Source organism: Sapajus apella, unplaced genomic scaffold, assembly GCF_009761245.1.
Source record: "Sapajus apella isolate SASKATOON/1434 unplaced genomic scaffold, GSC_monkey_1.0 scaffold49, whole genome shotgun sequence".
NCBI lineage: Eukaryota > Metazoa > Chordata > Mammalia > Primates > Cebidae > Sapajus > Sapajus apella.
The window spans coordinates 1,542,161-1,550,435 of NW_022436989.1; positions in this window are offsets into that span (position 1 = coordinate 1,542,161).

The window sequence follows — 8,275 nt, forward strand, 5'->3', positions numbered from 1 at the left end:
CAAATACTTCAAAACCAAGGCAATTACCGACCCCATCTGCTGAGACAGCGTACAGTTGCTGTTGTGAAGAAATGCTCTCACTGCCACAGAAAGCCACTTCCTTAGAGTCCTGTCCTGGGGTATGGGTTTCCCAGCACTCCGGCCCCCAGGCCTCACGTGTCTGTTCCCAGATCTGCCCTCCATCTTTTCATTCGTGATGCAAACTCTGCAGGCTTCTCACCACAGACTTGCCTTTGCAAAGACAACGTGATTTTCCTTCTGAAGCTCAGCCAGAGCCACCCCAGTGGTTTGGAGGAGCTGGTCCCAGCCCTGTGATTGGTGGGACCCTGTGGTGTCCCCTGGGCACGGAGCCCTGGCATGCTGTGCCCTTCCTATGTTGTGATTGGTTGTCTCAGTGGCTAGTTCCTCACTTCCCCCCATTCTTCTTCTGTGTTAGAATATGTAGAACACACAATTTACCATTTTGACCATGTTAAGTGTCCAGTTCAGTGGCATTAAGCACATTCACGTGGTTGTGCAGACATCACTGCCACCCACCTCCAGAGCTGCTTCATGTTCCAAACCTGACAGTCTGACCCATGACACACCAGTCCCCATAACGCCACCCCCCCACCAAGCCCCCGCAACCCTATTCTACCCTCTGTCTCCATGGGCATGACGCCTCTGGGGACCTCACAGGAACGGAGTCAGTCTTTGTCTTTTTGTGCCTGGCTTATTTAGTCACCATAATGTCCTCAAGAATTACCTTTATTGTAGATGTTACAAATGTCCTGCTTTCAAAAGCTGAATTAAAAAGAAACTGAATGGCTTTCCTTTGTGTGCGTTCATCCGCCCATCTGCTGATGGACACCTGGGGTGCTTCCAGCTCGTGGCTGTGGGGAACAGTGCTGCAGTAGATGTGGGTGGCGGGCTGTGGTGGCTCACGTCTGTAACCCCCGGCACTTTGGGAGGCTGCAGCAGGAGGATCACTTGAACCCAGGAGCTCAAGACCAGCCTGGGCAACACAGTGAGACCCCATCTCTATTAAAAAAAAAAAAAAGCTTTTAAATAAAAAAAAAACAATGGGTGTACGAATATTTTTTTGAGACCCTACTTTCAATTCTTTTGGGTGCATACTGACAGGTGGAATGGCTGGGTCACATGGGGAGTCTGTGTTTAACTTTCTTAGGAACCATCATATGGCTTTCTGCAGTGGCTGTGCACCAACTCTTTATTTTAATAAACCTTCTACAATGTAAAAGTGAAATAAATGATCAAAAAATATAGTAAGTGTCATTTTTGTCTCTACAATTTGCCTTATATAAAAAGATAACATTTTCCATTGGATTTCTCATTTTTGGTGTGACTTTGCTTAATTTTGTAATGATGATTTTTAAAATATATTTTGTCACCATAGAACAGTTTTTTTTTTTTAAAGCAGCACAAACATTAAAACCAAGAGCTTCTACCCTTTGGTCTTGAAATGGAAACAAATGGACAAGCCAATTTCAAATGAGGAGAACAAGAGGATTGAAATAAGAGGTCTTTTCCTCCGTAAGTCAGACAAGCTTTACAAATAGGCTAACGTGTGATCTAAAGAGGACCTTGCTGAGGCAGGCCCAGGAGAAGATCCCAGGAAGGCACAGGCCTCCTTATCTTTATGGTGCAGTTAAATACACGCGAATAACTTTGCAAATCAGTGTTTTTCAAAACAGCTTTAGTCTGTTTCTTTCTTCCTCTGAGATAGGACAATCACTTTCTTTTTGGAGATGGAGTTGACCAGGCAGGAGCTCAATGGTGTGATCTCAGCTCACTGCAACCTCCACCTCCTGGTTTTAAGTGATTGTCCTGCCTCAGCCTCCTGAGTAGCTGGGATTACAGGCACCTGCCACCATACCCAGCTAATTTTTTGTATTTTTAGTAGAGATGGGGTTTCACCATGTTGGCCAGGATGGTCTCCATTTCCTGACCTCATCATCTGCCTGCCTTGGCCTCCCAAACTGCTGGGATTAGAGGCGTGAGGCACTGTGCCCAACCCGTTTCTAATATATAAGGAAAATGACTTTCTTTTGTTCCATGCTACCTATGTGTGTGGCGTCTATCCAATATGTTACTAGGGTACATGTTCACCGTAGCTATTTGTGATAGCCAAGATATGGAATTAACCTAATCTCCAAGAAAACATGGTCCATATACACAGTGGAGTGTCATTCAGCCACGAAGAGAAGGAGATCCTGCCGTTAGCAGTCTGGATGGAACCGGAGCCTTTCTGTTCAGTGAAATAAGCCAGGCACAGGCAGGCAAACATCCCACGTTCTCATTCCTGTGTGGGAGCGAATCTGCACTATGTAGACATATGTCAGAACAGCACAGTGGACACTTTAAATACGTACAGTTTTTCTTTGTTCATTATGCCTCAGTAACGCTGGGACTGGGGATGCAACGGTTTAAAAGCTCACTCTCCTCTCTGCTTGTGCGCGTGCACGCATCTGGGCAGCCGTCTTCAGGCTCTTTTGTGTCTTCCCCAAGAATGTTCATTAAAATAAAAAAGCTAGAGTCGACACTACGATTGGGTTTCACCAGCTCTCACTCCTGTGGATTTCACGGAGGTAGGCAGTTGAGTGATGGCTACCGGAGGCTGGGGGGGCACGCGGGAATGGGGGTGAAGAGAGGCTGGTGAGTGGGTAGAGACACAGTCACAGAAAGTGAATCAGTTCTAGTGTTTAGTAGCACGGTAGGTGACTGCAGGTAACCGTAATTCGTCATAGGCAGTCCACCCTTGAACGGTATGCGTCTGAACCAGTGGGTCCCCTTGTACGCAAATTTTCTGGAACCAAATGGGAAGGGAACCCGCGGTGTTCTCGGATGTCAGACCTGCGTGTATAGGGAGGGCCGGCTTGTCCTGTTTTCGGGCACCGCAGGCTGACTGTGGGACTTGCCTATGCACAGATTTTGGTATTTGCGGGGTCCGGGAACCAGCTTCCCGTGTATGCTTCCAAATAGCTAGAAGACCTGGAGTGTGAGGAACCGGTCAGTGTTTGAGGGATGGTGTCATAACCCTGACTTCGTCGTTACGCGTTGCGTGCAGGCATCGGGACACCACGTGTGTCCTGTAAGTATGTGCACATATGTGTCAATAACAAGCATGTAAAATTAAAACAATAACTTACGGGGTAGCGGTCAGATTTACTTGCTCCAGATAGATTTTACTTTGCTCCTAGTAAGTCACTAAAGAAAGTTTACAGTGAAGTAGTGTATTTGTGAGCCACCAGCTGCAATGAAAGGGGGCATTTCCATTACAATATGACAGCATGACTTATAGAATTCACCATTTCTGTCCAGGCGTGGTAGCTCATGCCTGTAATACTATCGCTTTGCTTGAGCCCAGGAGTTCAAGACCAGCCTGGGAAACAGGGAGACCCTGTCCCTACAAAAAAAAAAATTAAAATATTAGCCAGGCATGGTGGCTCACACATGTAGTCCTAACTACTCAGGAGGCTGAGGAAGGAGAATCATGGGCCTGGGCAGTTAAACTGCAGTGAGCCGTGATCACGCCACTGCACTCCAGCCTGGTGACAAAGAAGACCCTGTCTCCAAAAACAAAAACAAAAAACCACCACATCACATTGTACACAAATATGAACAATTTTTGCATGTCAATTGTAATTCAAAAAAGTCGTGGCAGGTAGGGGACGAGGCAGTACAATAAAACCCCCTAACCTGGCCAGGCGCGGTGGCTCACGCCTGTAATCCCAGCACCTTGGGAGGCCAAGGCGGGCAGATCATGAGGGCAGGAGTTCAAGACTAGCCTGACCAACATGGAGAAACCCCGTCTCTACTAAAGATACAAAAATAAAAAATTAGCCGGGTGTGGTGGCATGTGCCTGTAATCCCAGCTATTCAGGAGGCTGAGGCAGGAGAATTGCTTGAACCCAGGAGGTGGAGGTTGCAGTGAACTGAGATCGCACCACTGCACTCCAGCCTGGGTGACAGAGCAAGACTTCATCTCAAAAAAACAAAACAATAACAAAAGAAACCCTCACCTCTCTGCTTGCAGAAATGCAAGATATCCATCTGGGCAGCTTTCCTCAAACTTTTGGTCTTTGCGTCCCACAAGAATATTTAACACTATGTTTAAACAAACCATGAAACTGCAGACTTCATCAGTCTTTGCAGTAATGTCCTCTTGTAGAGGCAGAATCTCCTTCAGGATGGGACAGTGCACTTAGCAATCACATCTCTGTGGCTGCAAAGCCTGCTTCTCATTTATGCCACGAGACACGTGGCCAGCACAGCTGCTGTGTAGGCTTAAGCAAATTGTTTTCGCACTGTGAGCCTCAGGCCCCTCTTCTATAAGATGAAAAAGCACCATTGTTTGGGAATATCTGATAAGATATTGACGTGAAAAGGCCCTATGAACGCAAAGGCATTGTTACACACCTGTGTGCTCCCTCGGTGCTCCTGGGAGTGGGCGTTTGCTGAGTGTGTGTCATCTACAAGCTGGTCAGGGATGGAAGATGCCTTCCCTCCTAACATCCAGAAGGGAACGAAACCCCCTTTCCTCCTGGAATACAGAACTTCATCTCTGCACCCAAGCCAAGACACCAGAGACTCTCGGCATGTTCAGATACGACCTGGGGATCATGAAACGTTCGGGAAAACCTGCGGGACTGACTTGGATTTTTTTCAGATCCACTTTCTTTTCCTCCTGGCCCCAGCCCCCCTCATTTGTCAAGGTATAATTGACAGATAGAAATTGCATACATTAAAGGTGTACAACGTGATGATTTGCGGTATACAGGAAGTAACACAGCGTCGCCTCACCTCGGTCCCTTCACTCATTCGTTTTGTCACCATCTGTCTGAGCACATGGATACTCACCTTCTTTCTTGTGGTGAGAACATGTAAGATCCACTCTCCTGGCATGTTCTAATTAAACAGTGCAGTCTGATTAACTGTAGACACCGCTGCACTTTAAATCCCTGGAGCTTACGAATATTACAACTGAAGTTTTTACCCTTCGAACAGTATCTCCCCATTGCCTCGAAACATGATAGACTTGCCATGTGGCCCGGCAATCCACCACTGGGTGTAAACCCAGAGGAAATCGGCACATCTGCGGGGCGCGTGCACTCCCTTGTTGGTTTCAGCCCTGTTCTCGTAGCCGAGATGTGGAGTCCCTGAGTGACCAATGGTGAATGGAAATAGGGATGTGATGTGTACACACAGCAGAGTGCTGTCAGCCAGGACAGAATGAGGTCCTGTCGTTGGCAGCAACACGGACAGGCGGGAAGTGAGCCAGGCACACAGAGACAACAGTGCATGAGCTCCCTTATACGGGGTCCAGAAAAGCTGAGCTCGGGGCGGGAGAGAGGAGTAGGAAGGTTCCCAGGAGCTGGGTGTGCTGGCGGAAGGTGGTTGACTGGGATGGAATTGGTTTCGCATGGACTCTCCTGGAGGGAAGCTTTGCTGCCAGGCTGCTGGCCAGAGTGGGGCAGGTGGTCATGGCACAGGTCCCTCTGAAGCACGAGGCCTCTCCAAACCAACAGACCACTCTTGGCTCAAGGGAACCGGATGAGCAGCGGGCGACCTGACTCCTTCCTACAAAGAACCACGAGGAAGGACATGAGGCTGTTGGATGGGATGCAGGGAACAGGTGAATCTTCAGAGGCATCCTGCCAGCTGAGACGTGGAACCATCTCATGAGGGAGGGAGGTGCCCACCAGAGGGCACAGAGAAAGGAAGACAGAGAAAAGGGAGGAGTCTGAGCTGTGGGGGAGGGGCTCACAGCAGGGGGAGAGGACAGAGGAAGAGGAGGAGACTGAGTTCTGAGGGAGGGAGACTCAGCGGTGGGGAGGATGGAGGAGGAGGAGGCTGAGCTGTTGGGGAGAGGGAGTCACAGCACAGAGTGAGGGAGAGGAGGGTTTGCTGAGTTCATGGTGATCGGACAGGACCCCTGTCGCAAACCCCAAACCCAGGGGCTGCTTCTCTAGTAGAAATGGACCTGTCCCGGCTCGTTCTGTGCTGTGGGGCCACTCCGGGGCTTCTTGCCAGCCTGCAGGATGGCTTCAGTCCTGTTATATATGGGGTCCCTCTGCACTGGGCTTGGTCTATAGTTGGTGGGCAGCCAGAGCCCAGCCACCCTATCACCTGGGCAGCAGGTGCAGGTCCGAGGCCTCTGGGCTCGCCATCCCCCCAGGCCTTGGGAGGTGGCTGTAAGAACACCCTCCTTGCTTAAACTGCACCCAGGATGCCAGCCCACCAGCTGTGAAAGCCCCCGGGAGGAGGGCTCATGGTGGGGAATCCTGGTGGAAGCTGGCAACTCCAGGGACATGGTGACATGTGCTTTCCTCAGGAAACTGTCTCTGCTCCCCTCCACCTGTACCCCTTTGGGCAGACAACAGCTCCATGAGAGTTCTCTTTGCAGTGGATTCCAGCCAGGAAAAGACAAGGTCCATGGCCAGCCACGGCCTCCTGTGTCCTCCCACGGTGGAAAGGACACCCCGGGCACAGTGCCTCCCGACAGCAGGTGTCCCATGAAGTGGTGTCGGAGGCAGAAAATCCACCCCAGGGCTGACCATGGTGTCTGGAGACGAGTCGGGGAGGCAGCAGTGAGGAAGGAAGGCCAGGAGGGCCAGCGGCTCCTGGGGGCTATGAGGGCATCACTTCTCCCAGGAGGACCTGCAGGGGGCTGGCCCACGGACATTCTTTCAGCACTCTCCACCGCCCCGTCCTGGAGGGGGTGGGGCGTGTGTGAGCACACACACAGGCATGCACACACACAGGCATGCACACACAGGCATGCACACACACAGGCATGCACACACACAGGCATGCACACACAGGCATGCACACACACAGGCATGCACACACACACAAGCATGCACACACAGGCATGCACACACACAGGCATGCACACACAGGCATGCACACAGGCATGCACACACACACAGGCATGCACACACACACAGACATGCACACACAGGGATGCACACACAGGCATGCACACACACAGGCATGCACACACAGGCATGCACACACAGGCGTGCACACACACAGGCATGCACACAAGGCATGCACACGCACTTCTGCATGGCTGGAGCAGCTCAGGGCCAAGCTCCTGGTGTGGGGGGTGGGCCCGCCTTCCAGCCTTTCCCTCCACCCTGGTGCTGTGGTCTAAATGCCTGTCCCTGAGATTCACACGTTGAAATGCTCACCAGCCAGGTGACAGGATGAGAAAGTGAGTGATCATGACATACAGCTGCTCAGGCTGCAGGATGGCATGGCCATTACCCCAGAGACCCCTCGCCCTCTTTCTGAGTGAGGACACATGAGACACTGGCTGTTGCCAGGAAGAGCCTGGGGTGCCCTGTGAGGGCACAGAGGCTGGGCACCCCGTCTTCCCCACCCTCCCTCTGCCACAGCCTGAGACATCCTCCTGGGCCCAGCTCCACACCCTGCCCAGCTGGCCCCTTCTTTGGCTCCCTGGTGCTGGTAGCCAGGACCCTGTTGGCAGCACCCCTCAGGCCAGGTGCCCAGGTGCGGTGCAGGGTCCCGCCTCACATGCCGCCCTGGCTCCCTCCTCCCTCCATGCGGGGAGAGGCTCTCCCCTCATCCCCATCCAGGTTGAGTGCCTCTGGACCTGGGCGCTCCTTGGAAAGGCACAGGGGTCTCAGCAGTGGCCCTCTCTGGCTGCTCCTCCCAGGTGGGGCCTGCCCAGTGCCCGGTCCACCCTGCTTCGTGGCCAGGGCCATGGGGACAGGGCCAGCCCCTCTGGAGTATGAAGCAGGGTGGCGTCAGCAGCCCTCCCCAGGGCTGATCCCTCCACCTAGGCAGGCTGGGTTCTCATAGGAACCCCCGTGCTCCCACATAAGGATGCCTCTGAGACCCAGCTGAGGGCTCCAGGAGGGCTCCGGGTGCCAGCCAGCTGTCACAGGCCTGGGCCTGGCCAAGCATGGTGCCCCAGGCTCCTGCTCTCCTTCCTTCACTGCCAGCCCAAGGGAGGATGCTGGGTCCTCCTACAGAGTGGTCCTGAGTCCCTTCTCAGGTGGTCCTGGGTCCCCTCTTGGGGCAGTACTGGGGCTGCCTCAGGATCCATCCTGGGCTCCTCTTGGGGTGGTCCCTTGTCCCACTCAGAGCCGTCCTGGGTCCTCCAGGCTCCTTCCTGCCCCATACTTCAGGATGCTGGTTTGAGGAGGGTCCAGGCCAGTTGTGGCCCCTGGCCTCCATCACTGCTGGGGACACAGGTATCCCCCCGTCCCTGGCTGTGGCCCCCACCTCCATCACTGCTGGGGAC